Consider the following 18,400-nt stretch of genomic DNA (forward strand, 5'->3'; position numbering starts at 1 on the left):
TATTGAACAATGTAGATTTTTCTGTGTGTCCATTTGAGATAGTTATCTTAGTCATGGATTTTTGATTCGACTATATGTAAAGAAATATGTCAGTTTTGATTTTTGGTATCTATTATGGATTTATCAAGATTTGATTGTCTAAGTCCATGGAAGATGGCGGAATAGGAAGGGAGCACACTGATAGTCCGGGGAGAGATAGTTTAATAAAAGTGGAGATACTGCAGGTTCAAGGAAGAGTAGGGGAAGAAACAGCAGAAGAAACACTTCCGGAATGAGTGATTCACAGTGGACCTGCATGGAGAGCGTGGGAGCCCACAGTTCGGGACACCAGCGGCAGACTCAACACACCAGCGCTGGAACGCGAGGTGAGCCGAACTGCAATAGCCTGAGACACCAGCAGGCAAGTGGAAAGAGGAGACTAGAGGGAATGACCCCCAGAGGGGAAAAGTTCACCAGGCTAACTAGAAGAGAGAGAGAGAGAAAAAAAAAGAAGGTGACTGGTACGGACACGGGTTTCTCTCTCTCCCCTCACCTCTCAAGGGCGAGCAAGACAAAGAGCAGGCGCCATCTTGGACATACGTCATAAGCAGAGTGACCTCAGGTCTGCACGGGCCCTCAGCCTAGCAGAAAAACCTGACTCTGGGCAGGGTGAATTAACAGGAGATTAGGACCTAGTGAATTTGTGGTGCTACTGAACTGAGACTGTGAAAAAAGAGACGGTGGGGGAGAGAACTCACAGAATTCACGTGAGTACTCTCCAGAGACACTACAATTCCGTAACTTTGGCAACCCAGTGGGAGACTGAAGGAGAATTTGAGCCCACTCTGAGGGCCGAACAGATGCCCTGTGTGGTCCTTGGGAAAGAGCTTCCAATCTCTGGCTCCTGTGGGTATATCATTTGCCTGCTAACTACCTCCAACTTCCTTCAGCTGTGTGGAATTACTTCCCTTTTTAATCAAAAAAAGGGAGAGAGAGAGAGAGAGAGAGAGAGAGAGAGAGAGATCTACCACGCCTAACCTGGGAGTGTCACCTTTGGCACACCAAACAGAGCTCTCAGGCCACACCCATCTCAAGCCTCTAAGGCTCCATCAAAAACAGTCCACTTAATCTAGAGTCATAGTATAACAAGAAAAAGCACCACAGTGAAGAAACCAAATATCTCCAATATGCCAAATAACAAACGCAAAAACTGAGGTAATAAAAACAAGGAAGTCACTATGACTCCCCCAAATGAAAAAGACACCCCAATTCAAGATTATGAAGATGATGAGATAGAAGAAATGCAAGAAGCAGATCTCAAAAAATTGATAAGAACATTAAGAAGTTCTCAAAAACAAATTCTTGAACTACAGAAATCCTTAATGGACAAGATAGAAAATCTCTCTCGTGAAAATGAAATATTAAGGAGGAATCAAAATGAAACGAAACAACTAGTACAACAGGAAACTGTGATAGTGACTGAAGTGAAGAATTCAATAGATCAAATGAAAAACACAATAGAGAGCCTTACGAACAGAATGGGTGAAGCAGAAGAGAGAATATCGGACTTAGAAGACAGAGAATAGGAAAGGATACAGTCAGACCAAAGAAAAGAAGAGGAAATTAGAAATCTAAAACATATTGTCAGGAATCTTCAGGATACTATTAAAAAACCCAACATTCGGGTTCTAGGAGTTCCTGAAGGCATGGAGAGGGAGAAAGGATTAGAAGGCCTTTTTAGTGAGATATTAGCAGAAAATTTCCCAGGTTTGGAGAAGGACAGAAAATCCTAGTACAGGAAGCTCATAGAACCCCTAATAAACACGACCAAAAGAGAGCCTCACCACGACACGTTGTAATTAAACTCTCCACAGTGAAAGAGAAAGAAAAGATCCTAAAATGTGCAAGAGAGAAACGTCAGGTTACTCTCAGAGGATCTCCAATCAGACTTACAGCTGACTTCTCATCAGAAACCCTACAAGCTAGTAGGGAATGGCGAGATATAGCCCAGGTACTAAGAGATAAACTGCCAGCCCAGAATATTATATCCTGCAAAGCTATCATTTGTGAATGAAGGTGAAATAAAGACTTTTCATAGCAAACAGAAATTGAAAGAATTTGTCGCCACTCATCCAGCCCTGCAAAAGATGCTTAAAGATGTGTTGCACACAGAAACACAGAAACACGATCATCAATATGAAGAAGGTAAAGGAAGGAAACCTCACAGCAAAAGATCACAGGGAATTCAAAGCATATATTAGAACTTATCTTTGGAAAATGGCAGGGCAAAGTTACCACTTATCATTAGTCACATTGAACATTAATGGCCTGAACTGTCCAGTTAAAAGACACCAATTGGCTGATTGGGTTAAGGAACAAAACCCATCTATTTGCTGCTTACAAGAAACACATCTTTCCAACAAAGATGCATACAGACTGAAAGTGAAAGGCTGGCAAAGGATATACCATGCCAACAGAAATGAAAAAAGAGCAGGCGTAGCCATCTTAATATCAGACAACATAAACTTTACCACAAAAACTGTTAAGAGAGACAAAGAGGGGCACTATATAATGATTAAGGGATCAATTCAACAGGAAGATATAATGATTATCAATGTATATGCACCTAATTACAGGGCACTGGTTTATTTAAAAGATTTGTTAAGGGACTTAAAGGGAGACTTAGACCCCAATACAATAGTACTGGGGGACTTCAATACTCCACTCTCAGAAATAGATCAACAGGACAGAAGATCAACAAGGATACAGTAGATTTAAACGACACTATAGCCCAAATGGATCTAACAGATATATACAGAACTTTCAATCCTACAGCTAAATATTTTACATTCTTCTCAGCAGTACATGGAACCTTCTCTAGGATTGACCACATACTAGGCCATAAAGCAAGTCTCAGCAAATTCAAAAGAATTAGAATCATACCATGCAGCTTCTCAGACCATAAAGGAATGAAGTTGGAAATTAGCAACTCAGGAATCCCTAGAGCATATGCAAACACATGGAGATTGAACAACATGCTCCTGAATGAAAAATGGGTCATAGAAGAAATTAAAAGAGAAATCAAAAATTTTCTGGAAGTAAATGAGGATAACAGCACAACATACCAAAACTTATGGGACGCAGCAAAAGCAGTGTTAAGAGGAAAGTTTATATCAATAGGTGCCTACGTCAAGAAATTGGAAAGGCACCAAATAGATGAGCTTTCAATTCACCTCAAGGATCTAGAAAATCTGCAGCAAACCAGACCCAAATCTAGTAGGAGAAGAGAAATAATTGAAATCAGAGAAGAAATCAACAGGATTGAATCAAAAAAAAAATTAAAAAAAATCAACCAAACGAGGAGCTGGTTTTTTGAAAAAATAAACAAAATTGACACCCCATTGGCCCAACTAACTAAAAAAAGAAGAGAAAAGACCCAAATTAATAAAATCAGAGATGAAAAACGAAACGTAACAACAGACACCACAGAAAGAAAAAGAATCATCAGAAATTACTACAAGGACTTGTATGCCAGCAAACAGGGAAAACTATCAGAAATGGATAGATTCCTGGACACATGCAACCTGCCTAAATTGAACCAGGAAGACATCGAAAACCTAAACAGACCCATAACTGAGACAGAAATTGAAACAGTAATAAAGGCCCTCCCAACAAAGAAAAGCCCAGGACCGGATGGATTCACTGCTGAATTCCACCAGACATTTAAAGAAGAACTAACTCCAATTCTTCTCAAACTATTCAGAACAATCGAAGAAGAGGGAATCCTCCCAAATTCTTTCTATGAAGCCAGCATCACCTTAATTCCTAAGCCGGGAAAAGATGCAGCACTGAAAGAGAATTACAAACCAATATCCCTGATGACCATAGATGCAAAAATCAACAATAAAATTCGGGCCAATAGAATGCAACAACACATCAGAAAGATCATCCACCCAGACCAAGTGGGATTTATCCCTGGTACTCAGGGATGGTTCAATGTGCACAAAACAATCAATGTGATACACCACATTAACAGACTGCAGAAGAAAAACCATGTGATTATTTCAATAGACGCTGAGAAGGCATTTGATAAAATACAACACCCTTTCATGATGAAAACTCTAAGCAAATTGGGTTTCGAAGGAACATTCCTCAATACAATCAAAGCAATCTATGAAAAACCCAAGGCCAGCATCCTATTGAATGGGGAAAAGTTGGAAGCATTTCCACTGAGATCTGGTACCAGACAGGGATGCCCACTCTCACCACTACTATTCAATATAGTTCTGGAAGTTCTAGCCAGAGCCATTAGGCAAGAAAAAGAAATTAAAGGGATACAAATTGGGAAAGAAGAACTCAAATAATCCCTCTTTGCAGATGATAGGATTCTTTATTTACGGGACCCAAAGAACTCTACTAAGAGATTATTGGAACTCATAGAAGATTTTGGCAAAGTAGCAGGGTATCAAATCAATGCACAAAAATCAACAGCCTTTGTATACACAGGGAATGCCATGGCTGAGGAAGAACTTCTAAGATCAATCCCATTCACAATAGCCACAAAAACAATCAAATACCTTGGAATAAACTTAACTAAGGACGTTAAAGATCACTACGATGAAAATTACAAAACCTTAAAGAAAGAAATAGAAGAGGATACCAAGAAATGGAAAAATCTTCCATGCTCATGGATTGGGAGAATTAATATCATCAAAATGTCCATTCTTCCAAAAGCAATTTATAGATTCAATGCAATACCAATAAAGATATCAAAGACCTTCTCAGATCTGGAAAAAATGATGCTGAAATTCATATGGATACACTGGAGATCTCAAATAGCAAAAGCAATCTTGTACAACAAAAGCAAAGCCAGAGGCATCACAATACCAGATTTCAGAACATACTACAGGGCAGTTGTAATCAAAACAGCATGGTACTGGTACAGAAACAGATGGATAGACCAATGGAACAGAATTGAAACACCAGAAATCAATCCAAACATTTACAGCCAACTCATATTTGATCAAGGATCTAAAACCAATCCCTGGAGTAAGGACAGTCTATTCAATAAATGGTGCTAGGAAAATTGGATTTCCACGTGCAGAATCATGAAGCAAGATTCCTACCTTTAACTTTACACAAAAATTCACTCAATATGGATTAAAGACTTAAATGTATGACCTGAAACCATCAAATTATCAGAGAGCATTGGAAAAACCCTGCAAGATATAGGTACCGGCAATGACTTCTTGGAAAACATCCCAGAAACACAGGCAGTTAAAGCCAAAATCAACTATTGGGATTGCATCAAATTGAGAAGTTTCTGTACTGCAAAAGAAACAGTCAGGAAAGTGAAGAGACAACCGACAGAATGGGAAAAAATATTTGCAAACTATGCAACAGATAAAGGGTTGATAACCAGAATCTACAAAGAAATCAAGAAACTCCACAAGATCAAAACAAACAACCCACTTAAGAGATGGGCCAAGGACCTCAATAGACATTTTTTAATATGGCCAACAGGCACATGAAAAAATGTTCAAGATCACTAGCCATCAGGGAAATTCAAATCAAAACCACAATGAGGTTCCACCTCACCCCAGTTAGAATGGCTCACATTCAGAAATCTACCAGCAATAGATGCTGGAGAGGATGTGGGGAAAAAGGGACACTAACCCACTGTTGGTGGGAATGCAAATTGGTCAAGCCACTATGGAAGTCAGTCTGGAGATTCCTCAGAAACCTGAATATAACCCTACCATTCAACCCAGCCATCCCACTCCTTGGAATTTACCCAAAGGAAATGAAATTGGCAAACAAACAAGCTGTCTGCACCTTAATGTTTATTGCAGCTCAATTCACAATAGCTAAGACCAGGAATCAACCCAAATGCCCATAAACAGTAGACTGGATAAAGAAATTATGGGACATGTACTCTATCTAATACTATACAGCAGTCAAAAACAACGAATCCCGGTCATTTGCAACCAAATGGAGTAATCTAGAAATCATCATGCTGAGTGAATTAAGCCAGTTCCAAAGGGACAAATATCATATGTTTTCCCTGATCAATGACAACTAACTGAACGTCAAAGGGGGAAACTTGTTGAAGTGAAATGGACACTATGAGAAACAGTGACTTGATGAGCTCTTGTCCTGACAGTTGATGTACAATGTAATACTTTATCCATTTTAGTATTTTTTTTTTGTTGTAGTACCATTGGTTGAACTCTGTAATTAACACACAATTATTCTTAGGTGTTTAAATTTTAACTGAAAAGTGATCCCTGTTAGGAATTTGGAAAACATTATGCTGAGTGAAATAAACCAATCCCAAAGGGACAAATACCACTTGTTCTTGATAGGTGACAACTAACTGAGCACCAAAAAGGAATCCTGTTAAAGTGAAATGAACACTATGAGAAACGGTGACTTGATCAGCCCTCACCCTGACTGTTGATGAGAAACTTAATATGTTATCCCTCTTAGTATTTTTTTTTGTTTGTTCTATTTAATACTTTTGGTTGAATACTGTAATCAATACACAATTCTTCTTAAGTGCTGAAACTTAACTGAAAAGTGATTGCTGTTAAATATAAGAGTGGGAATAAGAGAGGGAAGAGATGTGCAATTCGGGACATGCTCAAGCTGACTCACCTCAAACGGTAGACTTAGAAACATACCAGGGGATTCCAATTCAATCCCATTGAGGTGGCATGTACCAATGCCATCTCACTAGTCCCGGTGATCAATTTCTGTTCACAATTGATCATAATGATAGGACTAAGAACCAAAGGGATCACATAAACAAGAATAGTGTCTGCAAATACTAGCTGATAGAATCAAAAAGGGAGAGAACGATCCAACATGGAAAGTGGGATACACAGCAGACTCATAGAATGGCAGATGTCCTAAACAGCACTCTGGCCTCAGAATCAGCCCTTAAGGCATGCGGATTCGGCTGAAATGCCCATGAGAGTATTTCAGGCATGGAAAGCCAAGACACTCTGGGGGAAAAAAAAAAAACAAAAAAACAAACAAAAAAACAACAACCTAAATGAAAGATCTCCGCGAGTGAGATCCCAGTGGAAAGAATGGGTCATCAATGAAGGAGGTACCTTTCTCTGAAAGGAGGAGAGAACTTAAACTTTGACCATGGCCTTGTCTAAATATGATCAGAGTTTGTGAACTCAGGGGGCTTCCATAGCCTTGGCAGCTCATGACAAGAGCCTAGGGTGATTACTGATGCCATAAACAAGAGTGTCAATTTGTTAAGTCAACAACAGGAGTCACTGTGCACTTACTCCTCATGTAGGATCTTTGTCCTTAGTGTGCTGTACATTGAGATTTAATGCTATAACTAGTACTCAAACAGTATTTTTCACTTTATGTTTCTGTGTAGGAGCAAACTGTTGAAATCTTTACTTAATGTATGCTCAACTGATCTTCTGTATATAAAGAGAATTGAAAATGAATCTTGATGTGAATGGAAGGGGAGAGGAGTGGGAAAGGGGAGGGTTGCGGGTGGGAGGGACGTTATGGGTGGGAAGCTATTGTAATCCATATTCTGTACTTTGGAAATTTATATTCATTAAATTAAAGTTAAAAAAGAAGATTTGATTGTGCAAATTTATAGATATATTTGAACACAAATGTCTTGCATTAACAGCTAATGGATTAATGCTAATGGTTGATGGATTAGGGTTGAAGCTCGATCCAATTAAGAAGTCAGAAATAGGCTTTGGTATGTAATTGGATTGGATTGGGCTGCTATGGAAGAGCCCCAGGATAGACTCATGCTCATGATGGCTTCGTAAGGAAAGTCATATAGACACAGAGGAAGAGTGTGCTTTCTGTGATCGTCTTTGCTTCCTGGCATGCCACGTGGATGTTCTCCCACCACTGCCAGCCTCCAACAAATGTCAGCCTAATGGGTCCACTTGATCTTGAACTATGAACATCCAAACCATAAGCTGAAATAAGCTTTGCTCTATCCTAAGTTGCTCTTAAAGATATTTTATGGATAAAATGTTTTATAGTAAAGAGTTTGGCGAGCAAAAGATGGTGGTCACTTTCTGAATTATCTAGATATTCTTCAGAAGCAATTGGTGAATGTGAAAGATACCCAGTGTGAACCGTGATGCCATCTGATGATTACTCAACACAAATGGTTAGCACATGATTCCTGAGGACATTTGTAAACAGTTAATGTTTGTTGAGAAATTAAGTGCATGGAATCTATGTTAAACATTTATATATAACATTACATTTAATAACATATTATAATGTACTGAATTTTCATTACATTTAATAACATACTATAATTACCAAATTTTAAATGACAGTATGAGATAATATCATTAGATATACAGAAAGTATAAATGGATAATTCAAATAAAAAATTATTGGTGAGATTTTTTTATATTTATATTTTATTTTATTTAATGAACATAAATTTCCAAAGTACAGCTTATAGATTACAATAGCTTCCCCCCCACTTAACTTCCCTCCCTCCCACAACACTCCCCTCTCCCACTCCCTCTCCCCTTCCATTCACATCAAGATTCATTTTCAGTTATCTTTATATACAGAAGATCAATTTAGCATATATTAAGTAAAGATTTCAACAGTTCGCACCCACGCAGAAACACAAAGAGTAAAATACTATTTGAGTACTAGTTATAGCATCAATTAAACACCTAAGAGTAATTGTGTATTAATTACAGAGTTCATCCAATATTCTTAGGTAGAACATAAAAAATACTAAAAGGGTAAAGCACCAAGTTCTTTTTTTTCTCTTTTTTTCTGTTTCTTTTTTTGTTTGCTTTTTCGTTATATAGTTATCTTTTTGTTTAATAAATGTGAATTTACAAAGTGCAGCTTTTGTAGTGTTGTGGCTTCCCCCCTCCCCATCCTCCCTCCCTCCCATTGCCCTCCCCTCTCCCGCTCTCCCTCCCATCCTGCCCTTCATCGAGCTTCATTTTCAATTGCCTTCATATACTAAAGATCAACTTAGTGTGTACTAAGCAGGGATTTCAACAGGCTGCACTCACACAACCGAACCAGGTATAGGGTATTGTTTGACTAGTAGTGTTGTTTTTGAGTTTCATAGTTAAACACATTAAGGACAGAGATCCTGCACGGGGAGCATGAACCCAGTGACTCCCGTTGTTGATTTAACAATTGGCACTCTTATTTATGATGTCAGCAATCACCCAAGACTCTTGCTATGAGCTGTCTAGGCTATGGAAGCCCCTTGAGTTCACCAACTCTCAATTTGTTTAGTCAAGGCCGTATCACAGTGGAGGTTCCTTCCTCCCTTCAGAGAAGGGCACCTCTCTCCTTGATGGCTTGATCCTTCTGCTGGGGTCTTGTTCACCAGGATCTTTCATTTAGATTGTTTTTTGCCACCGTGTCATGGCTTTCCATGCCTGTGAGACTCTCATGGACCTTTTAGTGAGATCCGAATGTCCCAAGGGTTGATTCTGAGGCAGGAGTGCTGTTTTGGGCATTTGCCATTCTATGAGCCTGCTGTGTGTCCTGCTTCCCCCGCAGGATCATTCTCTCCCTTTTGATTCTATCTTTCATTATTTGCTTACACTGGTCTTATTTGTGAAATCTCTTCGACACTTACCCTATCTTTTGGATCAGTTGTGTATTTATACTTACCACTTTACCAAGTGTGCTGGCATTGGTACCTGCCTCCTTGGTAAGGTTGAGTTGAAATCCTCTGGCACATTTCTAGTTCTACCATTGGAGGTAGGTCTGAGTGAGTATGTGCCGTCCTATATATCTCCTCCCTCTCTTATTCCCACTCCTATGTTTCACAGAGATCAACTTTCTGTTAATTTTTAAACACTTAAGAATGGTTGTGCATTGATTGCAGAGTTCAACCAGTGGTCTTGTATAGAGCAAACCAAACGACAAAAACAACAACAACAACAAAAATACTAAAGGAAAAAAATAGTAAGTTGTTCCTCAACAGTCTAGACAAGGGCTGCTCATGTCATTGTCTCTCATAGTGTCCATTTCACTTCAATGGGTATCATTTTAGGTGCTCATTTAGTTGCCATCGATCAGGGAGAACATGTGATATTTATCCCTTTTGGACTGGCTTATTTCACTCAGCATGATGTTTTCCAGCTTCCTCCATTTTGTTGTAAATGCCCGGATTTCATTGTTTTTTACTTCTGTATAGTGTTCCATAGAGTACATATCCCATAGTTTCTTTATCCAGTCATCCATTGATGGACATTTAGGTACAAATGGCTTTTTTCACCCCTTTAATTCCATTTGGGTATATTCCAAGGAGTGGGATGGCTGGGTCCTGTGGTAGTGCTATGTTCAGGTTTCTGAGGACACTCCAGACTGTCTTCCATAGTGGCTTTACCAGTTTGCTTTCCCACCAACAGTGGATTAGGGTCCCCTGTTCGCCACATCCTTGCCAGCATCTGTTGTTGGTTGATTTCTGTATGTAAGCCAATCTAACCGGAGTGAGGTGGTTTCTCATTGTGGTTTTGATCTGCATTTCCCTGATGGCTAGGGATCCTGAGCGTTTTTTCATGTGTCTGTTGGCCATTTGGATTTCCTCTTTTGAAAATGTCTGTTAAGGTCCTTGGCCCATTTTTTTATTGGGTTGTTTGTTTTGATTCTGTGGTGTTTCTTGATCATTGTGTAGATTCTAGTTGTTAATCCTTTATCTGTTGTGTGGTTTGCGAATAACGTCTCCCATTTTGTTGGTTGCCTCTTTGCTTTCCTGACTGTTTCCTTTGCTGTTAAGAAACTCTTCAATTTGAGGTAATCCCATTTGTTTATTTTATCTTTGATTACCCATGCCTGTGGGGTCTTCTCCAGGAATTCTTCGCCTATTCTGATATCTTGAAGGGTTTCCCCTATGCTCTCAATTAGTTTCATGGTGTCGTGGTGCATCTCTAGTTCTTTGATCCATGTTGAGTGGATTTTTGTATAACGTGTAAGGTAGGGTTCTTGCTTTATACTGCGGCATGTGGACATCCAGTTTTCCCAGCACCATTTGTTGAAGAGGCTGTCCTTGTTCCAGGGGTTGGTTTTAGGTCCTTTGTCAAATATGAGTTGGTTATAGATGTTTGGATTGATCTCTGGTGTTTCTATTCTGTTCCATTGGTCTATCCATCTGTTTTTGTACCAGTACCAGGATGTTTTGATTATAACTGCCCTGTAGTATGTCTTGAAGTCTGGAATTGTGATGCCTCCGGCCTTGTTTTTATTGTAAAGTATTGCTTTAGCTATTCTGGGTCTCCTGTTTCTCCATATGAATTTCAGCATCATTTTTTCTAGTTGTTTGAAGAATGACTTTGGTATTTTGATTGGTATTGCTTTGAACTTGTTAATTGCTTTTGGGAGAATGGACATTTTGATGATATTGATTCTTCCAATCCATGAGCATGGCAGGTTTTTCCATTTTTTGTGTTGTCTTCTATTTCTTTCTTTAGTGTTTTGTAATTTTCATCATACAGGTCTTTGACCTCCTTGGTTAAATTTATTCCAAGGTACTTTATTGTTTTTGTGGCTATCGTGAATGGGATTGATCTTAGTAGTTCTTCCTCGGCCCTGGCATTGTCTGTGTATACAAAGGCTGTTGATTTCTGAGCGTTGACTTTGTATCCTGCTACTTTACCAAACTCTTCTATGAGTTCCAGTAGTCTCTCATAGGAGTTTATCGGGTCCCCTATATATAGTATCATGTCATCTGCAAATAGGGATAGTTTAACTTCCTCCTTTCCCATTTGTATCCCTTTAATTTCTTTTTCTTGCCTGATGGCTCTGGCTAACACTTCTAGGACTATATTGAATAGCAATTGTGAGAGTGGGCATCCCTGTCTGGTGCCAGTTTTCAATGGAAATGCCTCCAACTTTTCCCCATTCAATATGATGCTGGCCTTTGGTTTAGCATAGACTGCCTTAATTGTGTTGAGGAATGTTCCTTCTAACCCCAATTTGCTTAGGGTTTTCATCATGAAAGGGTGTTGTATTTTGTCAAATGCTTTCTCTGCATCTATTGAGATAATCATATGATTTTTGTTTCTCAATTTATTAATGTGATGTATTACATTGATTGACTTTCGAATATTGAACCATCCCTGCATACCAGGGATAAATCCCACTTGGTCTGAGTGAATGATCTTTCTGATGTGCAGTTGGATTCGGTTTGGCAGAATTTTGTTGAGTATTTTTGCATCTATGTTCATCAGGAAGATAGGTCTGTAGTCTTCTTTCTCTGTTGCGTCTTTTCCAGGCTTAGGAATTAAGGTGATATTGGCTTCGTATAAAGAATTTGGGAGGATTCCCTCCCTTCCAATTGTTTTGAATAACTTGAGAAGAATGGGGGTTAGTTGTTCTCTAAATGTCTGGTAAAATTCGGCAGTGAAGCCATCCAGTCCTGGGCTCTTATTTTTCGGTAGTGCGTTTATTACTGATTCAATTTCTTCCATGGTTATGGGTCTGTTTAGATTTTCTTTATCTTCATGGCTCAGTTTAGGAAGGTTGTATGTGTCCAGGAATCTATCCATTTCTTCCAGGTTCCCCAATTTGTTAGCATACATCTCTTTGTAGTGGTTTCTGATGATTCTTTTTATTTCTGTTGTGTCTGTTGTTACATTTCCATTACTATCTTTGATTTTACAGATTTGGGTCTTCTCTCTCCTTTTTTTGGTTAGTTGGGCCAATGGTGTGTTGTTTATGTTTTCAAAGAACCAGCTCCTGGTTTTGTTGATCTTTTGTATTGTTTTTTTTTTTTTTTTTTTTGGTTTCAATTCTGTTTATTTCTTCTCTGATCTTTAGTATTTCTTTCCTCCTTTTGGATTTGGGCTTGATTTGCTGCTGTTTTTCTAGATCCTTGAGGTGCATGGAGAGTTCATTTGTTTGGTTCCTTTCCAGCTTCTTGATGTAGGCACTAATTGCTATAAACTTTCCTCTTAGCACTGCTTTTGCTGGGTCCCACAGGTTTTGATGGGTTGTGTTATCATTTTCATTTGTTTCTAGAAACCTTTTGATTTCTCTTTTAATTTCTTCGATGACCCACTGTTCATTTAGGATCATGTTGTCCATTCTCCATATATTTGCATATGGTGTAGAGATTCTTGGGTTGTTGATTTCGAGTTTCACTGTGCTATGGTCTGAGAAGCTGCATGGTATAGTTTCAATTTTTTTGAATTTGTTGAGGCTCCCTTTATGGCCTAGCATATGGTCAATCCTAGAGAACGTTCCATGTACTGGGGAGAAATATGTGAACTCTTTGGTTGTAGGGTGGAAGGTTCTGAAGATATCTATTAGGTCTATTTGGTCTATAGCGTCAATTAATTCTGTTGTTTCCTTGTTGAATTTCTGACTGGTTGATCTGTCCATTGGTGAGAGTGGGGTGTTGAAGTCCCCTGTTACTATTGTATTTGAGTCTATATCTCCCTTTAAATCCTTTAGTAATTCTTTCAGGTAGCCAGGCGCCCTGTACTTAGGTGCGTATACATTTATAATAGTAATGTCTTCCTGTTGGATAGATCCTTTAATCATTATATAGTGCCCTTCTCTGTCTCTTTTAATAGTTTTTATGTTAAAGTCCATTTTGTCTGATATCAGGATGGCCACACCAGCTCTTTTTTGATTTCTGTTAGCCTGGAGTATCTTTTTCCATCCTTTTACTTTCAGTCTGCATGCATTTTTGCTGATAGGTGTGTCTCCTGAAGGCAACATATAGATGGATTATCTTTCTTGATCCAATCAGCTAGTCTATGTCTTTTGGTAGTAGAATTAAGACCATTTACATTCAGTGTGATTGCTGGTTTTTTTTTTTTTTTTAAGGTTCACTAAATTTATTTTAAAAATCATAAAACATTTCTTACAAAAGAGCATTACATTCTGCACACTGCTCTGAACAGATGCCAGGGATATGTGGACTAGTTACTTTTCTTCCCTGTCCCTCCCCCCCCAAATGTTACAGTGACCACAAAGCAAAGTGTTCACAATAATTACATGGGGGGAAGTTTTTTTTCTTTTTAACCACCAACAATGAATAAAAAATAAAATTCACTCTGCTGCTGTTTCAAAATTTCAAAGTTAGTTTTTGCACACCCTTCTCCCCCCCCCCCAACCCTATTTGTAAGGAACTAAAACATTACATCTGGTGAACAGCAAAGATTTCACTACACCTCAAATGCAGAACACCTATGAAGCAGAGGAATGTTGGCTTTTTAAACAGAAGCAGATAAAAAAAAAAAAAAAGATGCAGGACTCCTTCAGTTCTTCACTAGTCTTAGAAAAACTTTCCAGAATACTGCTTCACACTATAAAAAAGAAAAAAAAAATCTTGCATTAGAATCCTTCAACATCTTCATACTACTTCACACTGTTCTGCAGCAAATACTGTGCATTCTGTATCTGGTCGTGTGTTCCTGTAATGGTAATGATCCGATCTTCGGATCCTTCTAAAGGCTCATCAATTTTGATGGAAGCTCCTGACTCATGATGGATTTGTTTAATCCGCTGACCACCTTTGCCAATAATAGATCCAGCCAAATTTTTGGGAATAGTTATTTGTGTAGTAATAATAGGTCCACCAAGATCACCATATTAGCCGTGACCCCCTGCAAAGGAATAAACATATCCTGAGCCACCCTGTGGTTCATAAGCATATCTGCCATTCTGGTGGGCTCCATGTATCTATTGCAGAATCCCATGTTTCATCAGCACTGAAACCAACCATCCCATCCTAACGGTCTCCAGGTCTTCCTCTTCTGTTATAGGCCATTAAATCTCCTCCTCTAGGTGGTGGGGGTGGGGGAAGAGGAAGATTCCGAGCTCTGCTACCACCTCGGCCACCTCAGCCAGGAGGTGGTGGTGGTGGTCCTCGACGAGAGCTCATATCATCATAATCTCTTCTAGATGGAGGCATGGGACGTCCACCATGACCAGGAGGCATTCTATCAAAGCCACCTCTTCCCCGCATGGGAAATCCCACAAGACACCCATGGTGGTCATCAAACATCATTGTAAAACCACCATAATCGTAGGTTTCATCATAAAAATTGGGATCGTAAGGCTGTTCACATCCTTTGATGGGAGACTCAAATATAAGAGCAGGGATGATCTTTATGCATTCTACAACTCTATCAGGCTTTCCTCCAATAAGAACAACTCTGTCAGTGGAATGAGGACAGCATTCCTGGAAAAGCTTGATTGTTGTCTGAGTGTTCTCTCGAAGTTCTTTGATTTTAGCACCTTTGACCCCAATAATTCCTTCTGCCAGACTCTGATGAATCAACAGTCTCAATTCGCCATCAAAGTCACTTCCTTTAAAGTGTTGGTAATTTAAGCATTCCACAGCATCAGATTCAAGCGGGAGCTGGCTGGTTGCAGTGGGTGATGGCAACTGCAGGCCCTCTTCCAAGGTAGGGATGATTTTCTTCAGAATTTCTCCAATTGTTTCAATGTCAGCACTGATACTCAATATGCGCTCAGGGCCACTGCTGTCTGGGACTGAAACACTGGCATTGTAGTCTGTACGGAGAGCCTTAATATTCTTGCCTCCTTTTCCAATCACTGCCCCAGCATTCTTGCTCTGAAGCAGAATACGTAATTCAACCATCTCATCGGTGTTTCTAGATCTTTTAAATGCTTGTTCTTCTTCCATATCTTCTGCATGACATTTACCAAATTCACCATTGGTTTCAGTGTTGGGGAAGGTTTCCTCTGGCTGTTCAGTTTCCATTTTCTTGTATTAAAAAGACACCAATCAGTTATTCTATATCCTTCCAGAGCAGAACTGAAGTATTTGGGGCAGGACCAACAACTGACACCCTAGTGCTGCAGTAGCCTAGACTCCGCAGACAGGACGTTGAGGTCAGTGTGGCAGAGAAACAGAGGAAAATGGCGGCTGCAGTGCCATCGCCTGGAGCACCCTCCTCCTCGCTCGTGCACTCACTACCTAGGGGGAGGGAAGTGTGATTACTGTTAAGTACTGTCTTTTCCCATTCATGTTTCCTAAACGAGCTGTTTATGTATTTTGAACTTTGTTTGTAGGTTACTCTACATTCGCTTTTTTTTTTGTAGTGAAGTTCTTGTTTTTGTATTTCTGTGTGCAGCACGTCTTTGAGCCAGTGTTGTAGGGTTGGACGCATGGATACAAATTCTTTCAGTTTCTGTTTGTCTTGGAAGATTTCCCCTTCATTCATAAATGATAGCTTTGCAGGGTATAGTATTCTAGGTTGGCATTGTTTGTCTTTTAAAACTTGAAATATATCATGCCATTGTCTCCTTGCCTGTAGTGTTTGCAATGAGAAGTCTGGGGTGAATCTGATTAACTTACCCCTGAATGTGATTTGTCGTTTTTCTCTGGCACATTTTAGGATTTGTTCTTTGTGTGTCACTGAGCTGAGTGTTGCCACAATGTGTCGCGGTGAATTTCTCTTCTGGTCTACCCTGTTCAGAGTCCTGGCTATCGAATTTGCCTGTTGTTATCCAGCTGCCTTTGTTTGAAGTTTTCTGATATTATTTCATTGAAAACACCTTCCAATCCATTCTCTCTTTCCATCCCCTCTGGGACTCCTATTATCCGAACATTACACCATTTGATTGAATCTTGTAGGTCTCCAACCATATTTTTTAATTTTTTAATTTATTCTTCCTGCGTTTGAACTGACTATTATTTCTGGAAGTTTGTCTTTGAATTCTGATATTCGGTCTTCTATTTCATCTGTTCAATTTCCAAGGGATTCCACTGTGTTTTTTATATGGCCAATTGAGTTTTTCATTTCCAGTATTTCATTCTGGCTTCTCTTTAGGATCTCTAATCCTTGGACTTGTTTTTCATTCCGCTCTCGACACTGTTTCTCATTATTTCTAAGTATTCTGATTATTAATTTTCCGAATTCTTTTTCTGGCATAGTTTCAAATTCTTCATCTTCTTCAGCCTCTGTTATGGTTGGTTTAGCCTGCTCCATTGGCGAGTTTATATGTTCTTCTATATTCTTATTGTGGGTTTTTGTTTTGTTTTTTGGCATTCCGTCTGGGTGGTTTTTCAGGTTGATTTCCCTCTGCTGTGGGCTGCTGTGAGGCTGTACCAATATCCAGTGTAAGCAGGCTGCTCTGCCTTCTAGAGTCTGTTTGTTTATTTTTGACTTATTTATTTATTTATTTATTTTTTGTAACTTGAGTGGGCTGGTGTCAGGGCTTTGAGGTGCCAATCTCTGCCCCTTGTGGGGCTGGTTTCCTTGTTCCTATGTTTGCCCTTATGTGTCTGTGCCTGCGGTTCCTTGGTCAGCCACTCTCTTTCACTGCACCTCCTGTGTGAGGAGTGTCAAGTAGTTCCAGACCACCTTTAGACTCTGCCCCTGCCCCTGCTGCTTCCTCCTTTGGGGCAGAGGCCAGCCTCCTTTAAGCCCGAATGTAAACAAGCAAGATGGCTGCACTCTGCCCACTGCAGCTCTGATTGTGGGTTGAGCGGTCTTAAGGATCCTGGCGTTAATGAGCCTTCAGTTGGTCCCCCTGGATCCTGCCCTCTTCCTGTGGGCGCTATTCAATTTTTTTTTTGTTTGTTTGTTTTTTTTTTTTTTGGTAACTTGAGTAGACTGGTGTCAGGGCTTTGAGTTGCCCTCCCTCACTGCCCACCCCTGCGCAAGGAGTGTCCTGTCGCTCCACTCCACCTTTGGGCTCCGCCTCCGAAGGTTAGTGTGGAGGCAGAGACAGTTCTCCTTTAAGCGCAAATGTAAACAAACAAGATGTTCCCGCCCGCTGCAGCTCCGACTTGGGGGAGGGTTTCTGGATTGTTCAGTCCCTCAATCAGACCCCCTGAATCGCTTACTCTTTCCACAGGCGCTACTCACTCTGTTCTGTTTTCTATTTCCTCCCCCACTCAGTCGTGTGTGTCTCAGTGTCCATCCCAGGGTGGGTTGGGGGAGGGGCGGCGGCGGCTGCTACAGTGGTGCTGGGCGAGCGCCCTGTCTCACCTCGGCTTCCAGCACTGGTGCGTACACACTCCTGCTGGTGTCCTGCTCCTCAGGCGTCCGAATCCTCCTCGGGGTCCACCCTATCTCCCTCGTTTTGGAAGAGCTTCCCTTTCTCCGAAACTACAAATTCTCACCCCTCTTTGAACCTTCCCTTCCCAGACCATTGGTGTGCTCCCTCCCTATTCTGCCATCTTGGAACTCCCCTGGTGAGATTTTAATAGGATGATAAATTGTACTTCCTCCTCTTTCCTTCCCCCACATACACAAATATTTGAGCCCTCACATCACCAATTCCTTATAGAAAATTGTGGAATACATTCAATTACAGGATTTGATATATTCTCTGTTAAATGGAATAATTTACAGCTTATTAGCTAGTTTCAATGTAAGCTGGTTTTGGGCAGTTCACCTCTATTTATTCAACAATTATAGTTATATATGGAGGA

General features: G+C 40.0%; 1 long non-coding RNA gene and 1 pseudogene across 8 annotated transcripts in view; one reads left to right on the plus strand and one right to left on the minus strand.

The window, feature by feature from the left end:
- LOC103346257 (uncharacterized) overlaps positions 1 to 18,400 on the plus strand; it is a 1,098,305-nt gene that overhangs the window by 409,257 nt on the left and 670,648 nt on the right. The window lies entirely within an intron of this gene.
- Positions 14,092 to 15,846, minus strand: LOC138847425 (heterogeneous nuclear ribonucleoprotein K pseudogene; annotated as a pseudogene).

Source organism: Oryctolagus cuniculus, chromosome 1, assembly GCF_964237555.1.
Source record: "Oryctolagus cuniculus chromosome 1, mOryCun1.1, whole genome shotgun sequence".
NCBI lineage: Eukaryota > Metazoa > Chordata > Mammalia > Lagomorpha > Leporidae > Oryctolagus > Oryctolagus cuniculus.